Source organism: Ambystoma mexicanum, chromosome 3p (genome assembly GCF_040938575.1).
Source record: "Ambystoma mexicanum isolate Mex_15411 chromosome 3p, UKY_AmexF1_1, whole genome shotgun sequence".
In the NCBI taxonomy this organism is placed as follows: Eukaryota; Metazoa; Chordata; class Amphibia; order Caudata; family Ambystomatidae; genus Ambystoma; species Ambystoma mexicanum.
Window position 1 is genome coordinate 691,189,419 of NC_090925.1, and position 27,739 is coordinate 691,217,157.

A 27,739-nucleotide genomic window follows, 5' to 3' on the forward strand; every position below is an offset into this window, starting at 1 on the left:
AATGTAAAAAAAAATCGGTATTTGGTGCCAATAAATCGGTAGGCGATAGGACTGCTTAAAAAGCGGTATCCTACCGCCTAAATCGGTAGGGTTGGCAAGTATGCAACTTACACTGTTACAACAGCAGTGAGCTCACCCAGTTGGAAATGAAGCCCCATGTCCATATTTTTGCCACAGCCACATACTTGCTGTTGTTTTTTTTTCTTGCTGCACAAGCTTCTGCGTGCTTGATGCCTCTGGGGCTGCTGAGCCCTCCTGTGCTGGTGGTAATATATTAAATTAAATTATTTTTTATTTATATCGAGCTCATACACCAGTGTTTCAGAATGCGACCAGGCAAAGGGGGGTGGGGGTGGGGGTGGTGGTGGGCAAAAAGAACGATCTTTCTAGGCCCATTGACGTTAAGAGCGTGCATGGGAAAAGGAAAAGGGGGACAGTGCATGGAAGGGGGGAGAAGTGGAAAGTCCGAAACAGAAGAGAAAACAGAATAAGTAATAAGTAAAATAAATGCTATTAACAGTGGTAGTGCAGCCAGCAAGTGGCAAAGTGCTAGGTTAGTCAGGTAGCGTGTATCTGATAAGTGCAGCAGTAAAGTGGGTGGCGGACTGTAGGGGTACAGATAGAGAACCCCGTTGCAAGGGTTGGCCTGGAGGTAGTGCAGGATGGAGGGAGGGTGAGCAGGTACCTGGGCCCGAAGAACAGATGGTGGTCAAGTGCACCGTGCCGAGAGAGAAAGCCGATAAGCAGGAGAGAAGAGCGGCAAGGGCAGAAGCGAAGAGGAAGGTCTTGAGCTGCTTCCCGAACCGGAGATGGTTCGCCTCAAGGTGGCAGGGAGGCTGTTCCAAAGGGAGGCCCCAGTCGAAGACAGAAATCTACCCCGAGCTTGTTTCTTTGAAAAACGACTGACCATGAGGGAGTTGGAAGAAGAGGAGCGAAGGACTTGAGAGGGGAGGTATTTACGGTGGGATAGCTGACAGTATTTCAGACCCTAGCCCCAGAAAGCCTTGTCGTCACTGCAGAGGGTTTTAAATTTAATCCTCGCATCCACTGGGAGCCAAAGAAGGGATTTCAGAGCTAGAGAGATATGATCCCAGGGCTTGAGGCCAAGGACAAGTCTTGCAGTTCTGGATTAGTTGTAAAGGGTGTAGAGTGGAGGCAGGTAATTTAGAAAGAGGCTGTTACAGTAGTCCAGCCTGGAGAGAACCAGAGCTTGAGATACAGTGAGATTCTGGGGGAAGGAGAGGAAAGGCAGAGTACCTATAAAGAGATGCAGTAAGATGTTTGATTTTTAGAGATATCCGAGATGTGTGCAGAGAAGGAACGTGTGGAGTCAAAAATGGCCCGAGGTTCTTCGCCTCACAGGTAGGGGTAGGAGGAGGGCCAAGGGAGGCTGGCCAGAGAGTGAGGGGAAAGGGTGCTGAAGGTGTACAAATGAGGAGGAGCTCAGTCTTGTTGGCATTTAGACAAAGATTGTTGGCAGCCACCAATTTTGAATGGGGATTAGGCAATCGGAGATGACGGAGGTGGCTGAAGGAAGCCTGAAAATGAGTTGGGTGTCATGAGCATAGCACTGGAAATTTGAGCAGAAAATGGAAATGCAGTAGGCGAGAGTTACCAGGTATTGGTTGAAAAGCCAAGGCGAAAGGTTAGACCCCTGGGGAACACTACAGTTAGAGAGAGATAGAAGATAGGAAGGACCCAAGTTGTACCTGGGAGGGACGATCAGAGAGGAAAGAGGTCAGCTAGGCCAGAGCCTGATTGGTGATACCCAGGTTGTCACGGAGACCATTGAGCAGAGTGTTACGGTTGACCGTGTCGAAAGCAGAGGAGAGATCAAGTAGGATGAGAACAGAGGGAATATTAGAGTCAAGGTTGGAGATCAGGTCTTCACAGATGTTCAGGAGAGCAGCTTCAGTGCTACTTGCAGCTCTGAAGCCAGATTGGTGGTCATGGAGGGAGCCAATAGAATCAGAATTAAGGTTAAGCTGAGAGATAGCCAGGTTTTCCAGGAGCTTACTGTGATACTGGAGATGCATCGGAGGGACAGGGCCTCTGTATCCTTGTCCTTTACTGCTTTTTATTGTGTGTTCTGTCGTGTTTTCCACACAGTAGTCCATGTGGGACTCCTGGCGGGGCAGCTCTCTCTTTTGGTTTGGTGAACAGACCCATGGGATACTCTTATGGCACCCATGGCTAGGGTGCAACCCTGTGCCCCTAGTGTATGTTTTTGGGCACCTGTGTGTGACCCACTTGGCAGGGTACAGGCTGGTGGCAGCTCTGTGCTTAAATGACTAGTGCCCTGAGCGTCCTCCATTTTGGGATGCCCAGGCCCTGTCATTGGAATCGGTAGATTCCGGATGGAGACCAAATGGCCCCCATGGCCTCTTGCCTTCCATCACCTGTTACCCTGATCTTCCCGAAGTCCCGGGAAGCCCTGCCTCGGTCCCTTCCCCCTGACTGGCTGTTGGGTGGAAGTTCCATATATGGTAGTGTGGGGAAGGGTTGACCAGACTGTCTGGAGCCTTCTCAACGATCGTATGTTGTGGGTGGGACCTGGGTTAATGGAGTGTGTGACGAATGCGCATCCTATGTTGTGGGTGGGTAGTATCTGGTGGTTGACACAATGCCTGAGACAGCCCTGCCCGAAACCGGTATGACTGCAGTGTGGAGTGTTGAATGGCTTGGTACTTGTCCCAATACACATAACTTGTTGTGAGTGTCTGGAGAGAAGTGAATGGCCTGAATGCACTGTGTGCCTGATTAGCTGTCTACCTGCATGAATGCCCTTCTCGTGATTGGATGCTTGAGTGTGACCCAGCGGAATGAATGGGAGGTAAACAGTGTATCTGGGGACCTCTCACTGCTAGGAATCGTGTTCAGAAGCTGAAGTCCACTACGACGAGTAACTGGAGTAACTGAAGCTTGACCTTGAAGCCCTGCTGGACGAGAAGAATTGCTTTTGCTCTCCTTCGCAATCTGAAAGCTGTTCTGCCTCCAAGAACTGACCTGGTAAGGCACCCTCTTCCCGAGCTACGAGGGACCATCGTGCACCAGCCGATCTTTGCCAAAGCTCCCTGGTAGACAGACCTTCGACAGGCTGCAAGACCTGATATGGGGACTGCTGCAGAACTCCAATGAGAAGCGCCCGGACTGTTGTCCGCCACTTTCGACGACCGTCGTCGCCGACAGGAGCCGCCGTGCTCCCGTTTTGCCTAAGAACTTCATCTGATCCAAGGACGCTTTCGTCCGCATCGTCGCCGCTGCATCCTGCTGGAGAAGGCCTGACCGTCGACGCACCGAGGAGCATCCACCTGTGGGTTTCCCGCCACCCAAAGACCACAGAGACACCGACGACTCGACGCCCTCGCTGGGCAACAGTTCTTCAAACTCTTTGCGGTCCAGAACTATCGACACTGAGGTGCCCCGCACACCTCTTCCTTGCAGGACGTTTACGCTTCCCCGTCAACGAGCACCGCTAGAAACGAAGCTGCCACTTCACCGTCGTAGCTCGACCTGTACACCGTCGGACGTTCGACGACCCGTGACTCCTGCCTGAAAGGGAGGGCACTAAAGAAGGGCTGTCGATTCCCCGACAAGGAACGCTGCAACGCCAGGTACTATGGGGTTGCAGAACTATTGGGAGGGCGGTTGAGAACAATATATGGACTGGGCTTGTATCTTTCTTCTACTGGTTGCCCAGGTGGGGGGATCTCCACACAGAGCTGTGTTGTACGTTAGTGACCAGTAGTCTGCCAATTGTTCAACCATCTTGCTCTCCTTCCTCTCTCTACTGCTGGTTTTCCTTTATTCGATCTGTGTGTCATTCTGACCGTATGCACTTTACTGAGATCTAATAACGTTTGTGGTACCACTTTAGAACTGTATATATTTACCATTGTTGATTTTCGGAGTACAAAGTGAGTTATTGTGATAGTGTACATGACCTTGAATATTGAATATATAAAGACTGTGTTTTAACCGATACAGTGTGCAGACATTCCTTTATGGGTGCTTGGGGACTACACTGTACTTAAGAACCAGCCTGCATCACCTCCCGAGAAGCTAGGCCTTGATTGCTCAACCACGATACCAATAATAGAGAATCTTGGCAGGGGTCCTCTGTGCCTCTCCTCTACCATATAAAGAGTGGAAGTACAGACTACCCCCCTCCAGCAGTTGCTTTACACTTACCCAAAAAGGGAGTAATGGAAATTGGGCAATCGTTGCCTGGACAAGAAGGGTCAGCTGTGGGTTTCTTGAGGAGAGGATGCGCAAGGGAGTGCTTCAGAGGGGTGGGGGGGAAAGAATCAGAGACAAAGGAGAGGTTGCAGAAATCTGCAAAGGCTGGAGCGAGGGTATCAATGTGGTCCTTAATGGTTTTCGATGAACAGGGATGGACCTGTTTTGATGAGGCTCTCATGGATCGGACTTGTCTAGCGACTTCATCAGGGGAGAAAAGAGGAAAGGAGGAGATGGAGGGAGGAGGGGTGGCTGAAGGAGGGTCATCAAGCAGAGAAAGACAGGGGAGAGTAGAGGGAGCGAGTAGAGGGTGGAAGATGTCCTGGCTTTTTAGAGCTAAAGTGAGAGGCAAGGGCTTTGCAAAGAGCCTGGGAGGGGTGGAGACTGCAGCAGGGTTGGCCAGCTCCTTACAGATTTATAAGAGTTCGGCTGAGTTGTTAGATGCCGCAGCGACGTGGGCTTGAATGTGGCCTCTCTTCTTGGTGTGGACAGAGAATCGGTATTGCCTTTGGAGTAGGCGGCAGGCCAGTTTGTCACAGGATGAGCAAGAAGCCCTCTGTTTCCTCTCGGCTGCCCTACACTTATGCTTAAGTGTAGCTAGGTCCGGGTCATACCAGGAATTGCACTTGGCTTTGGACTTCAAGCGGATCATCATGACAGGGGCAAGAGTATCAAGAGTAGCAGAAATAAAGGAGTAGAGCAGAGACGCGGCTGTGCCAGGGTGTGAGTTAACCCCGGATGGAGGAGAGGGGGAGAAGATGGCATTGAAAGCCTCGACTGACGCACGCTTCATGGGCCGGATGTCCGAAAAGGTGGGTGGCAATCTTAGGGTAGGCTTGGCTTGAGGGGAGGAGATTGGAAAAAGGAGAGGAGGCAGTGATCACCCCAGGAGAGAGGAGTGGTGAGGGGAGTAGAGAGGGGGAGGCCAGAGTAGATCAAGACATCCAAGTGTTTGACCAGCAGAGTGAGTCGGGCCAGAGGGGAGGATAGAGGGGGAGGGTGACTCACAGAGGTCATGAAAGAGCGCAGATGAGGAGCAGGGAGAATCAAAATGGATGTTGCGGTCACCAAGGAGGAGGAGTTCAGTGGTTGAGGTCAGGAGAGGTCAGCCCACTCAGAGAAAAGAGATGATTTGACCAGGGGGCCAGTAGAGAGTAGCAACAGTAAGAGGGTGGCTGCAGACAAGGTATTTGAAAGAGGAGTAAGTCTGAGTGGGGATGATAGAGGCAGGAATCCACTCAGTGAAGATCAGGGTTACACCCCCTCCGGGCCAGGTGGATCTTGGGGTGGAGAGAATCTTGTAGCCATCAGGGAGGAGAGTGTCCAAGCTTGTGACAGAGCTGGCCGTGAACCATGTCGCTCTAAGACCGAGGACCTCAAGGTCAAGTTCTTCTAGGGGGTAGCAGATGTCAGAGAAGTGTTTGACAGGCGAACGAGAGTTGAGAGTGGCAAGATGAAGAAGGTTGCCAGCCTTAAAGAACTTCCGGGGAGGGCTACAAATCAGAGGTACGCCCTGCGGAGGTGTGGAGGGAGCTTGAGATGGGGCAGAGGAAGAAGGAGAAGAGGGTAAGGGAGGAGAGTAGAGGACAGCTGGAGTTGAGAGGCAGTTGATAAGGCGAGGGAATCGCCTATCAAAGAGGTTGAGATTAGCCCGAGGGCCTTGCACCATGACAGTGCCATTTAGGTAGACCTTAATGATGACTCTGGAGGAGTCAAAGAAATCCATAAGGACTTGCCAGCATGTGCCACTGTTAATGGGAGAGGAGGAGACAGGACAGAGCACAGAGATCATATGAGGGGGGGTCCAGAGATCTGACGAAGGAAAGACAAAGAGGATGTCAGTGTGCAGCTGCCGGAGCGGGGGACAAGTGATGTGATAGCCTGGGGGAAGGGGGGTTTCTACGACTGCAGAAGTTCCGTTGGCATGATTTCTGTAACTTTACTGCCTTTACGAGGTGAGGGGTTCTGATATGAACATTGCAGGGATATGTACCGCTCGGTGCTGCCAGGCAGCGCATTGTGCTGTAACGGCCAAAGTCTGTTTGTACCACAATATGTCTCTTGATTCTCCCCCTTCCCCCTCTGCATTTCCTCCGCTGTCTGTCTGTATAGGACAACGTTCCTTCATTTCCCTCTCATTGACTAGGTCCCTGCATGTTCATGTATACCATGCTAGTATACTGTGAAAATGCAGACTTAGAAAACAATTATTGAATATTTGGCCTTAAAAATAGCCATACTGTAGGCAGAGGTCTTCAATGTGTGGGGCGCATGATCCAGAACGGCGCAAAAATACTTTTATTTTGCCTCACTTAACTGCAACGTGATGGGGGCTTGGCCACAAAACAGGAAATAAACGCAGCCTGGACGTGCGCTTTACTGCATTTGGATTGTGCATCCTGGCTGCTTTGCAGCTTCCTGCTAGTGCTGCCAGTGTCTTCTTGACTGGTAAGGAATGCTGCTTCTCGGCTCAACACCCCCACACCACAGTTGGAGGGGGTGCCAGTAAGCAAGTGTTTCAGTCCTTTCCCGGTCCTTCTGCTTCCCTCTCCACTGTGGACCCACGAAGGAGAATGCCTGGGGAGAGGAGGCCAGCAGGGTGCCTGGATCACTGCAATGCTGGTCCCCCTGCGCCCCTCCTCTGTGCCCCTACCTTGGGGGGCCGCAGGGGAGAGGAGGCGAGCAGGAATGGAAGCAAGCATTGCTGGGCTTGCGATATCTGGCTCACCCACGGCAGATTGCTGAGCTCCAGCAATATGCTGTGGGGGAGCCGGATATCATACAACACTGACCCCCCTGCTTTGGTTGCCCCTCTGCCTCGTCATCCCTCTGGCCTGGTCTGTGGTCTGAGATCCAGCATCAGATGTCTGCCTGGATCTCGGGACCCGGCCTGCCTCAGCCATGACCAGGCTTTACCAAGCCCCCAGCTTCGCCTAGGGAAGCTGGTTGCTCGGTGACCTAATCTTCATGGTGCTCCTTTCCCCAGCCGTCACTCGTGCACTTTCTGGCTCAGTTTGCTCATCCCGTTTGTTTTCTTCTGTCCTGAAAGGGACACCACAGGGATCAATGGGCCATGAACATCACTGTGGTGGGGAGGGGGGGGATCCCTGTTGAAAGCAGGCATTCTACATGCTGGACACATTATTGTTGTTCAGATGCGCATTTTACACGTTCATAGGAAAAAGTCATTTCCAAACTCAAACGCTGCTGAAACTTGCGTTCACTAGTTTTCTTTAAGATGTTTTTATTTTTTTTGTCAGAGCACCACACCAATACTCTGTCATTTGTGTGCCCCTTGCTTTGTGTTTTATCATAAAGTTATGTTTATCAAACTGTTTAATCACATATAAATGCTTCCGTTATGCTGACAGCCATTATTGGGGAAATTAAACTGGGTGCCAACTTTTAGTATACCCTACAGAGGCTGAAATATCCCAACCCATCCCTTGGCCAAACACATTTTATAGCACTTCCTTTTTTTATAAGTACTTGCAAAAAGTCATTCTATTAACAAGTTTTACATATTTTTAGTTTTTATTGTTTTGGTTAAATTCAACCTTAAACACATTAAAAGAAACAACATAATATATTTTGCATATATAACGTCTCAGCCATGCTCTGTCAACCTGAGCTACCCTGGTAGCCATCTACAATAGAGCGAGTCTATGTATTGCTTGATGTACTGAAATCGCTGCATTTGGGTGCACCACTGCCATAGAAGTGGAATACATGTATATCTTCCTGCTGTGGGTGCCAGAGGCCCTTGTGTCTGGAATGGCAGCTACGGCAGAGTTTGCTGCTACTTCAGCTCTGTCACCGAACTCCAATAAAAGCTAAATGGCTATTACTTGATGTTTCCAAAAGTTAGCCTGGTGGGTTAAGCAGTACTGTTTTGGATTCTATGTAAGATATGTAGATTAATGATTGGAATGCCTATAGTGATGCAGAGGGACTAATTGAGGCTTTAAAAAGAAAGGCAGAGTAGAAAAAGCAGCTACTGGTAGAATCTGGAAAGCGCTGGAAAACGAGCGTTGTGTGAACTACGAAGCTGATGCAGTAAGAGAATTATTTTGTTAAAGCTGATGGGTGGAAACTGACTATTCCCAATCTTATTAATGGCTGTTCACAAAAGCTGGAAAACCTATGTCTTTTGGGAGGGATGGCTAGTGTTCTTCATTCCTCCTACATTCCTTCCTCAGAACCCGCTTCTGTTACTTCACCTGGACAACTGAAAGACACAGCAGTAAATCTGCAGATGTGTCCATGTAATGTTGCAGTTCCCAAAGATGTAGTTGCGTAACAACTACAAAATATTGCACTATAAAGTAATATTGTCTGCTACAAATGTTTTGTCGGACAGCTCTAATTTGACAAGCTCAACTAGATTCCCAACAGTGTGTCCTTGTTACAGTATGATGGTCATACCTGCTTGGACAGTGAAGTGACACCTACACGTTCCCACACACCTGCTCAATCATTCAGATTACGGTCTTTAAAAACAGTGGAATTGGAACATCCCCACAACCGAGTTTGGTTGCTACGTCAGCCCCTGCTACTAATCGACAACGTGATTGTAGCTCAAACGCTGCTCTGTGAAACTGAAGATGCAAGTGCTCTTTTGTGTAGAACTATATAGTTGATCTGGTGAATTTGTAGGTTGGTGCCAACTTGTAAATGGTACATGTTTTTGTGCTATTGATTTCTGTTGGGGGTCAGCTAGTGTTTTCTTGGATGTGGTGAATGGTCGAACTAATTACTAGCTGCTGATAGTGATATTGGGTGAAGTGATCGGCAGTGTCATGCAAGTAGACCTTTAACAAATTCTCTTAAGGTCACTGAAAGTGTGTATTTTAGTGCAGTGATGTGTAAATGTCAGAGTTTTTTTGGGTGTGATGCCATGTTAACTAGAGGTGAGAACTGAAATGAGGGACTTTACAGGTTTGTTCGTGACATTGTGGGGTGGATGTGTAGTTTTGTATACTAAACCAGCAAACTTGATTTTAAGTACTCTAGCAAAGATGGAAAGTACAGCTGCAAATTCCATTCAGGTTTTCCAGTACACTATCCATAAGTCTAACTAGACTCACCCTATAGTAATACCACCCGTCTTAAACACAACACATCAAAACCCTTGTCCTAAATCGTTTGGAAGCAACATGAAATAACTCCTGAAGTTGTCTGCAATAATCGTTGACAGTTCCAAACCCATCCTAAATTTGTCACAGGGTCATCCTGGAGTAATACAAGATGACTGGAAGTAATCAGAATTCACCCTGGAGTAGTTTCTGTGAGAACTCTAGAGTCATCTCATTTAAATATTTTGGCCTATACACATACTTCAGGATGATTTCGATGATCTCCCTGAACTAGCCATGGATGACTCTAGGCTGGAGTCACCGGATGACTCCAGAATTATTCTAGGAAGATCTTCCTTTATGACTTGGGATACAATAGGAAGCTTGGTGTGTGAATGAATGAATTCCAAGGGCCGCCTGAGTTTATAGGTATATAATTTGCTTCTGTTTTCTATTTGATATATACCCCTCAACTCACACGCTTTAGGCTTGGAATAAATTAATTCACCCACCAAGCCTCCTAACTATCCATTCATTTCAATGGGCCCTCACTCGCCGGACACAAAATTCTCTCTTCTCACCCGCCCTGGAATTAAAAGGTTGAGAGGTATGCACAGCCCATACTCCGCCCTAAGCAATACTTAGTGGCAGAGTTAGAAAGCGTGTCTAATTGACCTTTAGTTGGCAGTCATTGGCTATAACAAAAACAGATTACATGGCACAATTTATTGCACGGGGGTCATGCTTAATCGAAACGTGTTTGGCACAACACTTGTATGACTGCAACAGTCTACACTTCGTTATTCCTCTAAGCATGGTGACCTAGGGATGGGGCAGTGGATATTACTGGCAAAGCGCTATTTTCTCAGTTGTGTTTGCAGGCATCACCTCTCGTGAAAGCCTGATCGTGTGAAGACGGGACGAAAAATCTGCTTTGCTCTCCAGGACCCCATCTTGGAATGGGTAGCTAGAATCAAATTAACTTTGGTGAGCTGGGATCTATTTTACTTGAGCTCCATCTTGGCTTGGAGGCAAACTATGAGTAGAGTCCCTTGCAGGGTCTCTGTTCCGCATTCACAGCAGGCCCATCTCATCATCGTCAGCGTGTTTGTCTCTCCCCTGTTCAGGTATTCCCTCTGCCCCTACAGTGCTTGTCTTCTATGCCCCTACCTCTTTTTCCCAGGACTTCTCCTAATTAGATTTTCGCTGCGCCCATTGCTTACTTTTGACATTTGTAATTGGTGTTCACCCTTTTTCACAAGATGAACTAGGGATTGTCAGTCACCATGCACATTTAACTTTCAAAGAAACTGCCTTTTTTTGTAATGTCATTATGTAGAACACCTAAAATTGTTCTTGCTTGCCTGATTTATGCAGTCGTCGTAACTGTTTGTGAAGCTTGTCAACTGTTAAAGATACACTCCCAGTATCCTAGAAAAAACATAGAATCTTAAACTCCAGATACAGCTACAAATCATGAGCACTACACACACATAGTGTTACATATATGCATTGAGACAACAAAAGGTACCATGGTCACACTTAAAAAAATCCTAATCCAAATGGTATTATAGTAGATCCAATCCTAATCCAAATGGTATTATAGTAGCTGCTTTGATAGGCACTTAACTTTCTCTTTTGCCTAGTGCCCATGATCGCTCTTTCTCATTTTGTCAGCGGTGTTTATTGACCTCCGTCAGATTGAAATTCCTAAACTGTACCAAGCATACACATCCCTCTCATCGGGAGTCGAAGTGTAAAGAATTGTAGTGGAAATGTTTTCCCTGCTGGCTCGCCTCGCTCTCCACCAACCCCAAACCCACACCCCTCTCCCACAATACAAATAGTAACTCTGGTTTCTGCCTTTTCTCCACACCGGTTTATAACTGTACTACATTGACTGAAAGAAAACAGTGTAAGAAAATGCGTCAATACCACCATTACTTCCAGTCATTGTCCACCACATCATACACCCTCGCCTTTCTACTTTACTGCCCACGATTCCCCCCCCATGCACATCCCTTAACGGTCATTCCAAACACTGAAGCTACACCTCCCACCCTTTATCTACACACACAGCTGTGCCTGTAGCAATTTCACATTAATAGGTGTCTTACATGCAGAAGACAAACGCTGATCACTGCATAGGCAGGGCTATGAGGGGGCTCTGGAACGAGTTTTAGGTCCCAATAAGGCTAAGGAAATAAACAGCTGCGATATAGCTCAACAGGATGAGACATTACAGCAGATCTTGCTGGGCTACAGTTTGAGTTCCTAGTAAGGGTGCATCAAAAACTGTACCCTTCGCCTTCCATCCAGGAACTGTTATTAAACGACAAAAATTCAGATTTTCAACACATGTTGTTCCAGAAAGTCATAATTCTATTAAAGACAGGGAGGCAAAGGATTATGATTCTCTTTCAGATTTACTACTCAAGCAGCAAATGACAAACCAATAATATCCATGACAATAAAGATCAAAAACGACAACTTGCATTGGAGATAGGAGTCTTTGGTAGTCCCTTATTATTGGTCTCTTAACTGACCACGTGAATAAAATAACCAATCAGTCCAGTCCATGACCACACTGAACATCCTCCTCCACTTCCTCTTTCTTTGCTTGATCAAAATTGCATCCACTGTTAACCACAATCCCGTTGCAATGATCGCAGTCTTTCTTCAATTCCCCGGTTGCTTGGAATCCACTATCGTACCTAGTAAAACAAAATACATTCAGTGACTAAGCCAAAAGAGGGTGGGACAATCGTATGCTTCTGACAGTTCAAATTTGACATACCTTCATGCATAAATGACTCTATAAATCATTTATATCTTCATATCTGTTTATGCAGTTATGACAGTTTAATACAATGCTCAACACTTCATAGGTTATACGATTGAAGGGTGGGATATCCTTCGCCTCCGTATCTTTAATAGAATTATGACTTTCTGGAATGAATGTGTTGAAAATCTGAATTCTATGTCAAGACTGGAGGCTCTGATTATGCTTGTTCAGAGCTTACTCGCCACTAACAATGCCATACTCTTCATAGGTTTAAAATGTCTTAAAAGTCGATTAATTCGACCACTGGCGATCTTGGAATGTCTTCTACCTATGTTAAAGTCCTTGGTGGCCATCGCTCCCCTTGCTGAATGAGCACTGTATCTTATTTATGTCAATGCCTGCCTGATCCATCACTCATCTCAGCTATCTGGCGGTTGTAGCCGGTGTTACAGCCTTCTATGTTTTGCAGAGTGCTATTAATAGCTGGGATACCCCTGGTGGTTTCACTTCTCTTGTAATATCCCCGTATTCTGTCAAACATCTAAACAGACATAATTTAGGCTGCCTTGGAAATGAGCGTATGATATAGATTTCAATCCTGTCTTAGTCCTTTTCATTATGGGGAAGGTCACCCCATTCGGTGATAAAATCTTCTTGTTGATCTCTAACGCTCTAGTGTCCGAAGAGCTCTTACAAGACAGCAGACCTAGAAGCATGGATCATATGGCTGAAATGGCCTTCCTGGATAATGCCTGGTTGTCCGGCCATGATAGAAAAAGCTTCAGTACTATGTCAACATCCCATAGTTACGTTTTTTTCTCTCTAGGGGATCTAGACATTTCGACAACTCTTAAGTCTGCAAATCAGGAGGTGTTCATCTATAGCGGCCCCTTCAATCCAGGGGTGTCCTGCCGATATTGTGTACCTGGCTGTATTGATGGTCCTATATGCTTTCCATTGAGCTGCCATCTGTTCTAGGAAATTGGCAACATGGACTACATGTGTTCCATCGGAACGTATCTCCCTCTCCATACCAGCTATTCCAGGTATCCCATGTAGATTTGTAAGCTCTATGTGTTCCTGGTGCCCAAGATTAATTAATGATGATAAGCTCAGCCTCCTTCGATAATCCTGGCCTAACCCAAGATCCCCTTAAATCACTCATGCAATCAGATTGAGTTTGCCTATTCTCACTAGAGTGGCTGAGGCCTTTAGGGTCCCGTACAAAGAACTTTTACTTGGGTAGAGCTACCAGGTCGTGATATGATAGTTTTAGTAGGCCTGGGAACCACACCTGTCCCCTCCAGTCTGGAGTAATCCGGACTAGTGATGCCTTCTGCCTCCTCACCTGGGCTAGCATCCTTGAAATGGAGAAGGGGGGGCATAATTTGTTTGCTGACCCCATGCTTGGAGAAAAGCATATATTGCTTCTGCCCCTGGCCTTCAGCTGAAAAAACAAGGTAGTTGGTTGTTCAATCTCAATGCAAAGAGATCGACCTGCCATGGCCGCCATCGGATAATCAGTTCTCGGAATACTTCTTCGTCCAGCTTCCAATCGCTGGCGTCCCTGAGATATCTGGAGTTCCAGTCGACCACCTCGTTCTGATGGCCTGGTAGGTACTCCGCTGTCATTGACACTTGAAGTCAGAGTTCCCAGAATTCCTTTGCAATTTCTGCCAATAACCTCAACCTCCCCAGTCTGTTTATATATCTGACTGCTGAGACGTTATCCATCTTGAGTAGGACACAGCATTGTGCTTTCTCCTGAGTCCAGCATTTCACTGCAAAGGACCCTGCTAGTAATTCTAGACAGTGACAGTTGATGTGAAGAGCTGCCTCCTGATCTGACCACCTGCCCCCTGTCGACAGGTTCCTGCATCGGGCTCCTCAGCCCCATCTGCTGGCATCCGATTTGATGATCAGGTCCGGGGATGAGCCAAATATGGCTCTCCCGTTCCATGCATCCATGTGATGTAGCCACCTTCTAACTCTTCTCTTACTTCCTTACTTCCTGGGAGATTGTAATGCCCCTCCTGATGTGTCTGATCTTTATTCTCTGTAGGGCTCTGTAATGTAGAGGCCCTGGGAATATAGCCTGGATTGAAGACGCCAAACGTCCCACTAACCTTGCAATGCCTCTCGGAGACATCTCTCTCCTTAATAAGGTATTTCGGTTTCTTGATGTCGTTCACCTTGGTAATCGGTAAACTGAGAGATCCTTGTATCGAGTTTACTATGAATCCCACAAATTCCATTGTCTGTTCCGACAGTACCTTGGATTTCTCCCAATTTATCAGGAAGCCCAGATTCTGCAATAGATTCACTGTCGTCTGCACTTGCATTTGGAGTGTCTCCCTGTCCTGGCACATTATGCATATATCGGCCAGATATATTATGAGTCTTATCCCCTGACCCCTGAGGTGGGTCACTACTGGTTTCATTACTTTGGTGAAACACCATGGTGCGGATGCCAGTCCAAAGGGTAGGCATTGGACCTCCCATTTTGACTCTACCAGATAAACCTTAGGAATTTGCAGTGTTCTGCCGCTATGGTTCCTGTCAGATATGTGTCTTTCAGGTCAATCCTGACGAGCCAGTTGCCCTGAATTAGTGTTCCTTAGAAGGTGTATCCCTTCCATTTTGAAGTATCTGTATACAACAAATTAGTTCAAACCCTTCAGATTTATGATTGGTCTCACCTTGTGTTTTCCCCTCACTAGGAACATATTGAAACCTATTGAAGAGTCTGTTAACTGTCTATGGCGTTTTTGCTTTCCAGCCATCTCCGTTTTTCCTCTAATAGCTGTATGGCTTAGTCATAAACTCCTTGGGGGGATTCCACTGGTGTGGTATTACGTGTGAATCTTTGTGGAAACCCTTCAGTCTCTAATACCCACTGTTATCTCCGAATATAAAGGGCCAGTTTTATATATGCTCTGCTAGTCTCCGCCCTACTGATGGGGTAACTAAGCGCAGGTTGTTCGCTCTAACCTGTGCAATTCTGTTGACGATCTCCATGTTGCCAGCCTCTGCCCCTTCCTCAGCCCCTTGAGGGGAAGAAAGGGGTTTGCCTCCGATCTTCTTGATCTCTCCACTGTCCTATCGTTGTAGGGTCTGTTGAATGGGAAACGACCGGCAGAGCAACTCGCCACTCCCCACCCCTCCACTTCCTCTGCTGGCCCTCCCGAAAATGTGTCTTCCGAACACTCTCTGGTGAGACCCTTGTGCCTTATCTAGCGCTGCGTAAGCGTTTGCGAACTTCGTTTGTTCTTTGAATGAATCCCTGAAGAGTTTCCCGTTTGCTGGAGTCGATGTCTCTGAGGAGGCTAATTCGCTCGGTTTTGGGTCTATTTTCACCAGTAGTGATCTCCTTTCTGTGGTAATAGCATAGTTTGCATTACCCAGCATACAGATGGCTCTCTTGGTCCACCTGATGAGATTCATCAGCTCCACCGGGTCGCTCTCTCTGGCTTCCTCGGCCATCTGTAATATCTTGGTGAGTGGTCCCACCATGTCTAACATCTTGTTCTGGCATGATGGACCAGGACCTATCAACACCTTTCCTCACATTGTTTGCGAATTTACTCATAAATGTGACCATTTGTTCATCTGTCTCAGGTGTCTCAGCCGCTACCTTCAGGGAGGTGTGGTCTTGGGCATTCTGCCCTGATTTTGCTTATAACTTCTTTTGCTAGTGGTGCCCTCAGGTGTTACTTTTACAGCGGTTCCCATTCAGAGGAACGGGGGTGTGTCAATGCTTCTGGGTCGAAGTCATCATCTGCCCAGTCCTCCTCAGGCTCCACTTTCTTTTTCTTCAGCGCTTTACGGCCTTTTTCCTCTGAGGATGATATCGAGTACATTTCCTCTTCCAAGTAGTCATCCTCCCAAACATCATCCCCCCTACTAGGAGGTATCGGTGATCTATCCTGCCACCTGCTAGGCCCCGCTTTGGTTCTCAATTTCCTTCTCTTACCACCATTCTTCTTGGGTGGTGTGCCCGGGGATTACGGGCGTCATCTGCCATGCGACCTGTTTTTCTGCCCCCTTTCACTGTGCTTTCATCCCCTTGATTTCTTCTAGCCCATGTGAAAACATGAGCCAATCCTCCATCCGAGCGATTTGTTTAGGTGCCTGTCTCAACAAGGAAAATAAAATAGTTGAACTCCTTGACTCTGATCGTGTAACCACTTTGCTCTCTCCAGTGCATATCCCAACTAGCCAACAACACCTGTTTAAGTGCTATTAAATACCCTCCCACACTCTCATTATAATATCCAACAGTGGGATCAAATATTTGAAAATCCGACCAGCCTTTACCTTCGTTAGACGTAGTGCCCTAATTCCCCCAGCTCCCAAACCTTTTTCTTTTCTTGGTACTTAATTAGCATTGGCCGTGGGACCATTAGGGTTAGAGACCAATCTACCTAAAGTCACTCCCTTCGGTGGAATCAGACTCCGAAGGATCAGACGACTTTGAAACTTTATCCAAAGGAGTCGAAACCTATATTTTTCTGATTCTGAAAAAAACACTGAAGGAACCTTTGCCGCACCGGAAGAAGTGGGCGACCCAGCAGCTGTCATGGCCCAGTTGGCGGCCCATCAAATGCAGGCTGAAACTAGGCTCCAATAAGACCCCTGCTACCACAGAGATCTTAAACCGTACCTAGAAGGCGAAGATCTAGGGAACTTTTTACTGAATTTTGAACGGTTAGCCAAACAGTTAGGATAGGAAGAAAGATGGTATTTGTGGCCCCTGTTGAAAAGTGAAGAAGGACCTGGACAAAGACCAGTCATATCCACCTAGCGTAGGGGAAGGGTATCTGCGAAAAACCTGAAGGTATCTCACCCACTAGTCCACAGAGATCTATCGCCCAGGTGGCCAGGACACAGCAATTGCTTTGGATCCAGTTCCTAGGGGTGGGCCAGTGCGAGGATCACCTGGATGAGGAGTCCTTTGGGAGTAGAAGTGGGACACCGAAGGCACCCCTTTCCAGTAACACCTTTTCACCATCCTACCAGGTAGGATACCATTCAACCCAGCCCCTTCTCCGACACACTTTGTTACGACGGTTCACCATGACCGACAACAGACTAACATCAGAGCCGTATACCTGACATGTCCCACACAATGGACAGGCAAGGTCAGGCAATTACGGATTATTACACACACCTGACTTCTGTCACACTTCACAACACGGATAAAAGGCGTAGCCTGAAAGCATTCTCTGAGCAAGGCAAACCACATGAGGAAACAGCAGTTCCAAGATGGCAGTCTAATACAAGGAGAAAGACGGCGAGACCAGAGAGGGTCACAAGGAGGGAAGTACCAGTGACATATAAAGACAGCTACTTTAGTGAGCCTTGGAAAGTAAGAAACCGAATGCCAGGTACGAAGGCTGATCAAACCTGCACGGTGTGTGTCGGGGGTACCCCGAGTTCTCCTGCGTCGATAACCAAGGCGGGGAGGAGCAATTGCTGCCGTGGTACTGTCCTTGGCTCCTACAACAAAGTGGCATCAGGAAAAACAGCACAGCCAGTGAGTCAGAGAGACTGATACCAAATCCGCTTGTGTTTGGAACCAAGGTTGCAAGCAGCAACATTGTATAAAGAGAACAGTGTGTGAGGTGTTTGTAATAAGCAACATGGATATAATTGGAAACCAAAGGAGTAATTGAACTTTGGGAGGCCAAGAAAAGATACCATACACAGTGGTCCAGCATCACATGGGTGCTCATTCGAGTCTCTTTTAGGTATCAAACTGATGCTGAGTGTGAGAAGGAAGGAAGAAAGATTGAGATTGAAGTGATCATGCTACGGGTCAAGCTAAACCCTGTGCACATTTGAAAGTCTTTCAATAGTTTAGGTACATCACAATTGGTCTGAGCCAGGCTGAGGGAGACTAATTGAGTGAATGAAAGGGATTTGATCCCAGCTCAGGGGGATCCGGGGTGAACCGTGAGTCACCTGAGAAGTAGTTTGAAAGGGATCTGAGCCCGACTGAGGGGCATCTAGGGTGAACACCCACATTGAACACTGGAAAAGGAATACCAGGCCTGCTGAGTCGAGAGAATTACAAGAAGTAAAGAGGCTTGGACACAGAAGATCTTGAACTGTGAAAGTGGAACGGTGCCCTCGTTCCACAGAAGCCCGAGTGTGTGCTTTGTCCTGTGCTTAAAAAGGGAGGCCAGTGGCTGAAAATCTGGACTTATCATTTTGTGAACACTTGTTTCTTTTTCATAGACATCACCCCACATTATTTGTAAATTAGTAGTAAAGATTGGCAATTGTTTTTTTAGTATAGGCCCTTTTTAATTTGACAAGACTCCACTAGGTGTGCATTATTATTTTTTGATGTTCGTAGCTTGCTCCCATCTGTAGATTTAGGTTTAGATAGGTGCTCATCTCACCCTTGTGAAAGTTCAATAAACGCCCTTGAACTATGGTCACTTGTGTCTGTCTTACTGTTGATACCCTGCCTTCCTTACAGTAAGACATTGATGTAGATTTCAGAAAGTATTCTACTGCCTCGATTGCGGTTTCATGTTTGATACAAGTGTATATAATGCGGTCACATCCATTGTTATGAGTCTAGTTCTTTTGCCACATGATGGATTCAATTTGTTGGATAACATGCTTTGCATCTTTTATATATGAAATGAGATTCTGTATCAAGGGATTAAGATGTGAATCAATATACTCCGAAATTCTCTCTGCGACTGATCCAATACCATTTATGATTGGTCTAAAATATATCCTAGCCATTACTGGAGGTTTTGTGTTCATTTAGTCATGTTAGTCATCATTTAACATGCCCATCTGTTACCAGTTGTTGGTAAGATTTTGCCATCATTTTGATTTCCATTAAAGGGTTGGTCATTAACTTTTGATAGCATTTTGTATTGTTCAGATCTTTGTTGGTCTCTCTAATGTAGTCTGCTCTGTACATAAGAACTATTTTCCCGCCTTTGTTTGCAGATTTCGTAATTATTTCTTTATTGGTTTTTAACAAATCCAAGGCTTTGTTTTTCTGCAGATGTAAGATTCTGTTTGGTTTTTCTTTTGGTATTGTTCAGATATTGTTTTCTCAAGTCCTCCATAACTGCCGGTTGAAATAAATCAATGGCATTGTCTGTTGGCAATTGAGGTATGTATTTTCATCATCTACCCCTTCTAAATTTAGAAGTATGATAGTTTGTTCTGCCAGATTTACTGTTAGTCTTGATGGAATGGATGATGCCATTCTGGGGACTTCTAAAATCAACTGTGTCAAAGAACCATTTCAATTTGAGGCATCTGCAGAATTTATACAGATCTACATTAATTCCATGGTCATCAAGAAGTGTTGTTGGGACAGTATGACATCCCTTTGTTCAGAGCAGAGATGAGTTCACTAGAGAAGTTCCATGCTTGATTTTACTACTAGATCTACTTGTTTATTTTGTTCTTGTGTGATCTTGTTGTGACCCCTGTTTGGTGTTCATCTGTGTTTTTTCTATTTCCTCCCCCCCCACCCTTTTTCCTCTTCTGTGTGGCGTTATGTAGTTATTTGCTCTTGTGAAAGGTTTTCTCAATTAATTAGTAGGGTTCATTTGAGACCTCTGTCTTTTTGTGCCTGCTTTGTACCTTTTTAGTTCTAAAAAAAGAGCAATCGTATATGACTTTGACAGATCCCTGTTCTGTGTTGGATTCTATGTCGCTGTTGCTAGCCGAAGATTTTTTATCAGATGAAGAGTGTGATGAACCCAACTGTTGAATCACCATTTTGACTGATTTGACACATTTAGTATTCTTATTTTGGTTAAAAAAAAATGGGAATGTGTACATTGTTGGTTTTTTATAATCTTGTTCATCCCTTTGAAATTTTTTGGTTTTATTCATTTTTAGTTCAGGTTTGAAATGCTGCAAATATTCATCTAATATTTGATAATTCAGGCATATTCAGTACTTTAATTTCATCCTTGAGAGATTCTATTTCTTTTAAGGTGTGTTCATGAATTTTCGCTGCTTGTTCTATCACTCTTTGGATCATCTCTTGTGATGTGCATGTTTGCTCCCATTAATTGAGTGCTTATTTTTCAAATGTTGGGAAGATGCATATTTGTAAACCCCTTGGTATCCGTCCAACTTGTAAATCATTTTTAAAGTTTTGATTTCCCACCGTTTTGAAAGTTCCTTCTTAGACACATTTTCTAATTTTTCAAAAAAATATTTTGCGATCGTTTGAGTATCATTGGTTGTTTTCTCTTTAGGTTTTGAGGATTTCAAAAATAGTTCATCCGCTTGGATCAAAAGAGTAAGACATTTTGCATTCTTTCCTTCTCGTTATATATTGTTCTTAAATTGTGCTTTCCTTTTGATTTTAATTTGATATATTTGTTGACCAAAAAGTTATTTAGCCCGAGATTACGTTTTTTACTGCAAATATTTTTTAATGGATGTTGCAGGAATTCACGTTTTCTCAGGGCGACACCCCCATGTATATTGCAAACCCATCGCTTGCCATACATTTACTTAATGCTCTTGTGTGTCATGACCCATCGGACACGCCCCTTCTGGACCTCCTGGTCCCTGTCACGCCGGGGCTTGCACTCTGTTGTAGTACCAATATGGCCTCAAACACTGACCGCTGCCTACCAGTCTTCCCGTTCATTGCAGCACACTCGATAAAATAGCCACACTTCCGCGCGTCTCAACGCTACTGTTAGCTGTGGCTAGACGTGTGCTCCGTAGTTCACCTTCATGGAACTTTGTTGCTTTCCTGGTTCCCAGACCCTTGCTCCATTCTATCCCTTCTCCTTCTTACCCAACCTTCTCCCGGAATCCGTGCACCCGCCTCCGAGTGCTTCTTCCCCTTATTTTTTCCTGGATTTCCTGGAGTTTACTATCGATCCCGGACAAGAAGTTGAACCAACACTGGAAGCCGAAGACGGCCGAGCAGGCTTGTACAAGACCCGAACCATAAGGAAGAAAACTTTTACAACGGAATCCATCAAGCAGCGAAAACAGGTGAGAAAGGGGGAAACCTGTGATATTGTGTCTGCCCAAGAGTTAAAAGAATAGTACTGTGGCTTCAAAATCGGTTAATATGGGCGCGATTGATGGTGCTGGCCTGAAATGATTGTTATGGTAAAATGTATTTAAGCAATACACAGAATAAAAAATCCAGTAAGTATTGACAGTTAAAAATGACTTGTCGACAGCCACCAGGGGGCTCAGAGATGAGCTAAAGCTCCTGCGTTGGTCCCCGCCACCACGGCTGAAGAAAGTGTGGAGCCCTCTCTCCCCCTGCAGCCTTGAAGAGTGGGTTCGACCCTCCCCACCCCGGCCGGAGAAAAAACTGAGCCCGGGGTGACCAAGTAACGCTGTGACAAGGGGGAAGCAGAGCACTGAGCAACTGAGCGTGGGCCCGCAGTTCTCTGCAACACGGAAGCTGGCCCGGAGGATGCCCTGCAGCGAACAACACATGAGGCCGCAAGGAGTCGGGAAGAGCCCCCCCTGCTGAGGGGCACACACACCCTGCTGGCATTGTAGAGACTGAGCTTCCCTGTAGTGGTGAAAGAGGCAGTCCAAATGACGGAGCATTCCTTGTACGCGCATCCGAAAGAAAAAGCCCACCCAGCGACGCGGAAGAGAAGGGGTAAGTGCATGGATAACCTGAAGCCCTCTGGGCCTTAAGTGGTCAAGGAGGGCCCCCCCCTGGGCTTGGACGCTGGTGGGAGGTCAGGAGACCTGAGCAATGCCAAGCCAGACACCAGGAGCAGGGCACTTGGGCCCAGGAGCAGAGGTCCCCTCTGGGGAAAGACCTCCTCCTCTTCTCCAGGATATAGTTTCAAGCATCAAGTGAAGAATGAGGCCTCAGCTCTCTATACTAACCTGGCCTAGCAAGTCTACATTTCAGGAGCAGCACCCTCCTTGGGCAAGGGGGCCTGGGGGTGGTGGCTAGGACCACGCTAGCCTATGCACACGTGATAGGTTGACCTCCTACTGAATGAAACTGGCCTCTACCACTGACTCCCTGGGGAGCCCCCAATTGTTGATGACCCAGAAATCAGGTTGTAGGACTGGGTGCCCAGCGGCATCAAGGTGCAAGGCGATCCTCCCATCACACAACTACCCCTGGCTATTGCATAGTCCTGCAGAGCACCCTCTGGGGGAAGCAAAGGGGCACCTGCACGCCACGCACCTGGAACTCTACTCGAACTCGGTGAGGGCCTACCGGCCGCACTCTCACATTAGTTGGTCCGACTCTCTTCAGCAATTTCGGCGCGACCAGACCCTTCTGTGTCGCAAGGAAGTATGCCTACCACATCGACAGCAGAAGCAGATGAGATGCAATCTGTAACTAAGGGCATGGCAGCCCTGTTGGATGAAATCAGGGGTTTCAGGGCGGACATCGGGAAGAGGCTAGATGGGCTGGACAAAAAAGTAGACAGTATGGATGAACGCATCCATGGCCTGGAGGCTAACCAAACATCTGTGGACCTCCTGGAGACCCAAATCGACAGACTTTCTGAACTGGAAAAGTGGGAAGAAAAGTGCGCCCTCAAGATGGATGACCTTGAAAATTGGGAGCGATGCAATAACCTGAGGTTCCTTGGCTTCCCAGAACGAGACAGCGAGACCCAGTCAGACATCTTGAAAGCCATCAATGCAGTGATCAGTAAGCTCTTCGATGAGGGAAACGCCAATGAACCAACGATCGACAGAGCTCATAGAGCGAGGGGCAAGCTCCAGGGTGCCGAGATCAGTGCTGGCAAAGTTCCATTACTTTGCTGAGAAGACAAAGATCATGGAGCTATCGAGAAAGGGGGGCCCGATAGAGTGGGGAGACACCCAAATAACCATCTATCAAGATCTTTCAGCGTTTACCCTGACCAGGAGATGGCTGTGTGGCCCCCTACCAAAGTGGCTTCAGTCAAAAGGGGTCCGCTACAGGTGGGGGTTTCCTGTCTCGCTCTCCTTTTGAATATGAAGGATACAAATATTCCCTCGTCACAGAAGACGACATCCATTGGGTTACTCAGGAGCTCCTTGGAGAATCTACTGAGCCTCCGGTAACCCAGAAAATTGTGGGAGGGAGTTCACGGAGGGCCTGAAGGCAGATGCCTTTGTCGAGAGGCGCTGCGTCTGCGGCAACAGGAAGTTTAGAAAGTTGACCCGGTATCCCCAACAGTCCCCAATGGATAAGGTTGTTCCCCAAGGAACACATAGAGACCCGGTGCACTACATTTATTAATTTATTATTATTTATCTTTTTTCTTCTTGCTCTGCACTCTCCTTTTCCATGCACTTCTCCCCCTCCCCCTCTCCCATGCACTTGCGTGTTCCCAACGTCACTGGGCCTAATAGGATTGTGGTTTTGTTCTCCCCTGTTCCCCTTCCCTTGTCGCACTCCGAAACACTTGTGTATGAGCGTGATAGAAATAAAATATCAATATCAAGCCTCCCGGGAACCTGAGAAGATGTCTTTTTTGGGCATGGCTGGGAAGGGGACGGGGACCGCATTTTGAACCATTGGAACCTTAACCTGTGGCCCTGTTTGGATCGATCGGCCGCCAGGCACAGGAGCAGATGCCCTGGCAACGAAGCTCTGGTCTCGGGAGCTGTTTGGTGCATTGGAGGAGGGGAAATGTTGGTTCATTGTTGAGTATTGGGGGGAGGGTGCGTTCCAAGCCCGAGGGGGGGGGCGAACAAACTGTATTTAACATAGGGGTGTCTATGAGACCGTTGTGCTTCCCTAATGGATGACGCAAAACACGCACTGGTGCTGGGGTCGCTAACATACAAGGGTTGAACTGCCCTCACAAATGTTCCCTAGTGGTGAGAATTCAATCGGCTAAAGTTGCATTTCATATTTCTTCAAGCGACTCGCTGGGTACGGGAAGGGAGCCGCCCCTAAGAGCCAGATCAATACAAGTGATATTTCATGCTTCTGGCCCAGCCAAATAAAAGGGAGTTGCTCTTGTGGTGTCCATAGGGCACCCTTAGACAGAAAGCACAGCGCAAAGACCCAGAGGGCCGCTACTTGCTTGGGGAGATCGGGGAAAACGTTGATCTTCGTTCATTGCGCGAACGAGGCCCAGGACCAGTATTTGGAAGGGGATTAGATCTATAATAATCTCCTTTGCTGAGGGGGCCCCCTAATTGTGGGAGGAGATTTCAATATGGTCTTGCAGCCTGAGAGTGATGGGAAGAGCGAGGGTCCCTATTCAGACACGCCGGTTCAGCGACGGTTAGCCGTCCACTTTTGGAAAGTCAACAATGAGCTGGGGCAGAGGGCGCTAGAGAGCCACCCAAGATGGCCGCTTCCTGAGAGAGCTCTGTGGGGCTCTAATGAATCCTGTAACATCGACGCTCCTGTGATGGTTGGAATGACCTATCCTACAGCTGTGCACATTCACGAAGCTTCGCTGATCATTTTGAGATAAATCTCGACCCAGACGCCTGCTCAAAGCCCGAGATACTCGCTCTCAGATCTGAGGCCTGCTGGTTCACGGATTGAGTGGTCGCGGCCCCTGCGTGTGTGCAGAGGTGGGCACTTGGCGGGAGTCTCGGCGGCGGAACCGGGGGCAGCTGTCATGATCTCTGCTTCCAAAAGGTCAGGGTTTTCCCAACTCCCTTGGAAGCAGATCCATAACCCAGGTTCTGAGTGCCAACCAGTCCCAATTGGGACCTTTTGGACCCAGTCCTGGTGCCAGTGGCACCAGGCTCATAAATATGCCCAGTCCCAGCGCTGGAAGCGCCGGGCTCATAATGCTTGGATGGACTTACCTGCAGCAGACCATGCTGCTTACTTGCCTGCCAGTTGAGTCTCTGATCATCTTCTGTTTGGAACTACTTTTCCGGTTGGGTGGGGCAGGAGCCACTCCCTAGATTCAGAACACTTGAACTCTTCTGGAAAGCAGGAACTCTTTTCTTACCTAGGCGTGGCTGTGGAAGGAGACACCTAAGCACTACAGGAGGCTATTTAAACCACACCCGATGGATGAATCTTGCTTTGCGTTATTCTGCATCCTCAGCAGCAGAACGCTCATCGTGTCTTCTGCATCTGATCCTGGGCCTAAGGAAAAAGGCTTACCATTCTGAATCCAGTCTTCAGCAACACCTATAAAGACAAGAAAGAACAGGTTAGCATTACGGTCTTCAGTGACAGCTCTTCACTTACCTGGTCCATCGGCTGTCACCAACGCCTCGCGCTGCATTCCGGCATCTGAAAGACAAAGGCTTACCTACTCTTTGTGCGCTCCGGAGGTCTTCACACTGCATTCCGGCATCTGAAAGACAAAAGCTTACCAACTCTTCGCACGCTCCGGAGGCCTTCGGCGCTGCATCCCGCATCTGAAAGACAAAACAAGGTGCGTTTAAAGACATTGGGGAACTTTAATACTCACGTGCCATTACTCCTTTCCACATCTAACCCAGTGGGTATTCTGGCACCCTGCAGCCGCCCCGAACTTGTACCTGCAAAATAAAAAGACAGTTAGAGCGCATCATGAAGCAGGCAACAAGCGCTTACTTACGTGCTTCCAGGCGCTTCTATTCATCACACGGGCTCCATCCTCAACTCACTTCAGCCCGCCATCCGCCATCGCCGGAACCCTGCAAAACAAGAGACATCATTACTAAAGACTTTAAAGACATTAGAATTACTCGAAACTTACCGTTCGTGCAGTAAACGACGGACAGCAGTCCTCTGAAGTCAAGAGGCCTGCTCCCCTTATCCAGTGAAGAAACTGGTTACAGCACCCTGCCTCGAGGCAGATGGAGAGCACAGCATTCACTTAGCTAAGGTGAGAGCGTTAACCTTTGGGGTTCTACAGGAGAAGAGAAAGGGAAGAAGAGAGAGACATTCAATAACCCAGTTCATTAATCCCACATTTTCTATCTGCAGACATCTTACCCTTCGAGCCAGACATACAGTGCACAGAGCACCAGCCCAAAGAGCCAGCCGTGTGTTACACATCACCTTTGAAGATACGGTATACGCCCAGTCAAGACCGGCGCCTCTACGGGAATCAGGTGAGCGTTACAGCAGCGCTGTGCAAGCAGGGTGGACGTGTGCGTACCTGCACCTGTGAGACGAGGTGGTCTCCACCCCCCACGGCGGCCCGTCGCGAGGGCAGAGGAGCGATGAGTCGGGGTGCCGGAGTCCCGAGACAGCCCAGGTAGGAGCAGACTGCAGCGCGGGCGGGCTCGGCGCGGCTGCTGGGTGGGCCCGCCCTGTCCGGACGCTGACCACGCTGTGGCACAGACCTGGTGTGCAGCGCGGAGGAGCAATCCAGGCTCATAGCCGCTTCCTAGAAACCTGAGGCACGACACGCGTCCCGGTGGGGCCTCCCACGGCGCCCATCCGTTCAGCTACAGGCGCGGAGAGGCCTGGTTCAGTTAACCGATATCTGAAAGCTAGCAAATCCCGGCGGCATTAATCCTGGGAACAAGAAGCTGCAGCCGACCCGAGGCGGCTGGGCCTGACGCTCTGATACACGGCGCATGACCCATGGGCACGCATCCCCCCGCTGACTGCACCGAGTGCCGCCGCCCCTCGGCGCAGCTGGTATAGAAGGCCTGTGGCAAAGACTGGCATACAAACTCCTCCAAAACAGCCGCAATTACAGTAGTGCGGCTGTGTAAGCAGCAGTGTGCCGTGCAGGCCCCACACTCGGTGCACGGACTCGTCGCATCAAGCACCGAAGGCATCGTGCTAACATCCGGAAAAGTACGCGGTGCGGCTGCCGTCTGGGTCCTCCAGGCACCGCCATAAACCAAGACAGTCGCAATTTAGCTGGGCTCCTCGGACACTCTCCCCAAGCTATCATGGGGAAAGTAGATAAGAACCAGAAGAAACTGACTTTCGAAGCCAGCTCACAGGCCAAGCCCACGACCAGCAGCAGACCCAACTCCCCGCCACCTGACACGATGCCAACCGAGGACCAGGCCCCGCATCTGGATATAAGGGAGATTCTGATGGACCTGAAGGTTGGTATCAGCGGCCTGGGACACCCTAGCGACAAAGGTAGACCAGCTTCAGCACAGGCTAGATAAACAAGCCGATCGACTCGACAATGTCGAACAACGCGTGTCCGACCTGGACAAGGGATCAGCGGCACTGACATCCCTGCTCTCGAAACCCAGATGAAGGTGGTGTGCGCCAAGAATGGGGATTTGGAGGGCCGCTCCCGCAGGAACATCATCGGGATCATGGCGGTGAGGGAGCGACAAATCCCAGGTAAAATGGAAGACTTTGTGGAACAGATCTGCATAGCTCTCTTCGGCAGAGAAACACTGTCTCAGCTATTTGTGGTAGAAAGAGCGCACAGAATCCCAAACACTAGACCTGCGCCCGGCACGCACCCTAGACCAATCATTGCAAGACTTTTAAACTACAAGGATTGCGACGCCATGCTCAGGGCAGCCAGAGATAAGGGGAAACTTCAATTCGATGGCGACTCCATTCAAGTCTTCCCAGATTTCTCGCAGGCGGTGCAAACGCAGAGGAGATCCTTTACAGCAGTCAAGCGACGCCTACAGGATAATCAGATTCTTTATTCCATTCTATATCCAGCAAAACTGCGTATCCAACATGAGGGGAAGGCCCAATTCTTCAATACCCCCGAAGAAGCCAATGACTACCTGGACCGGA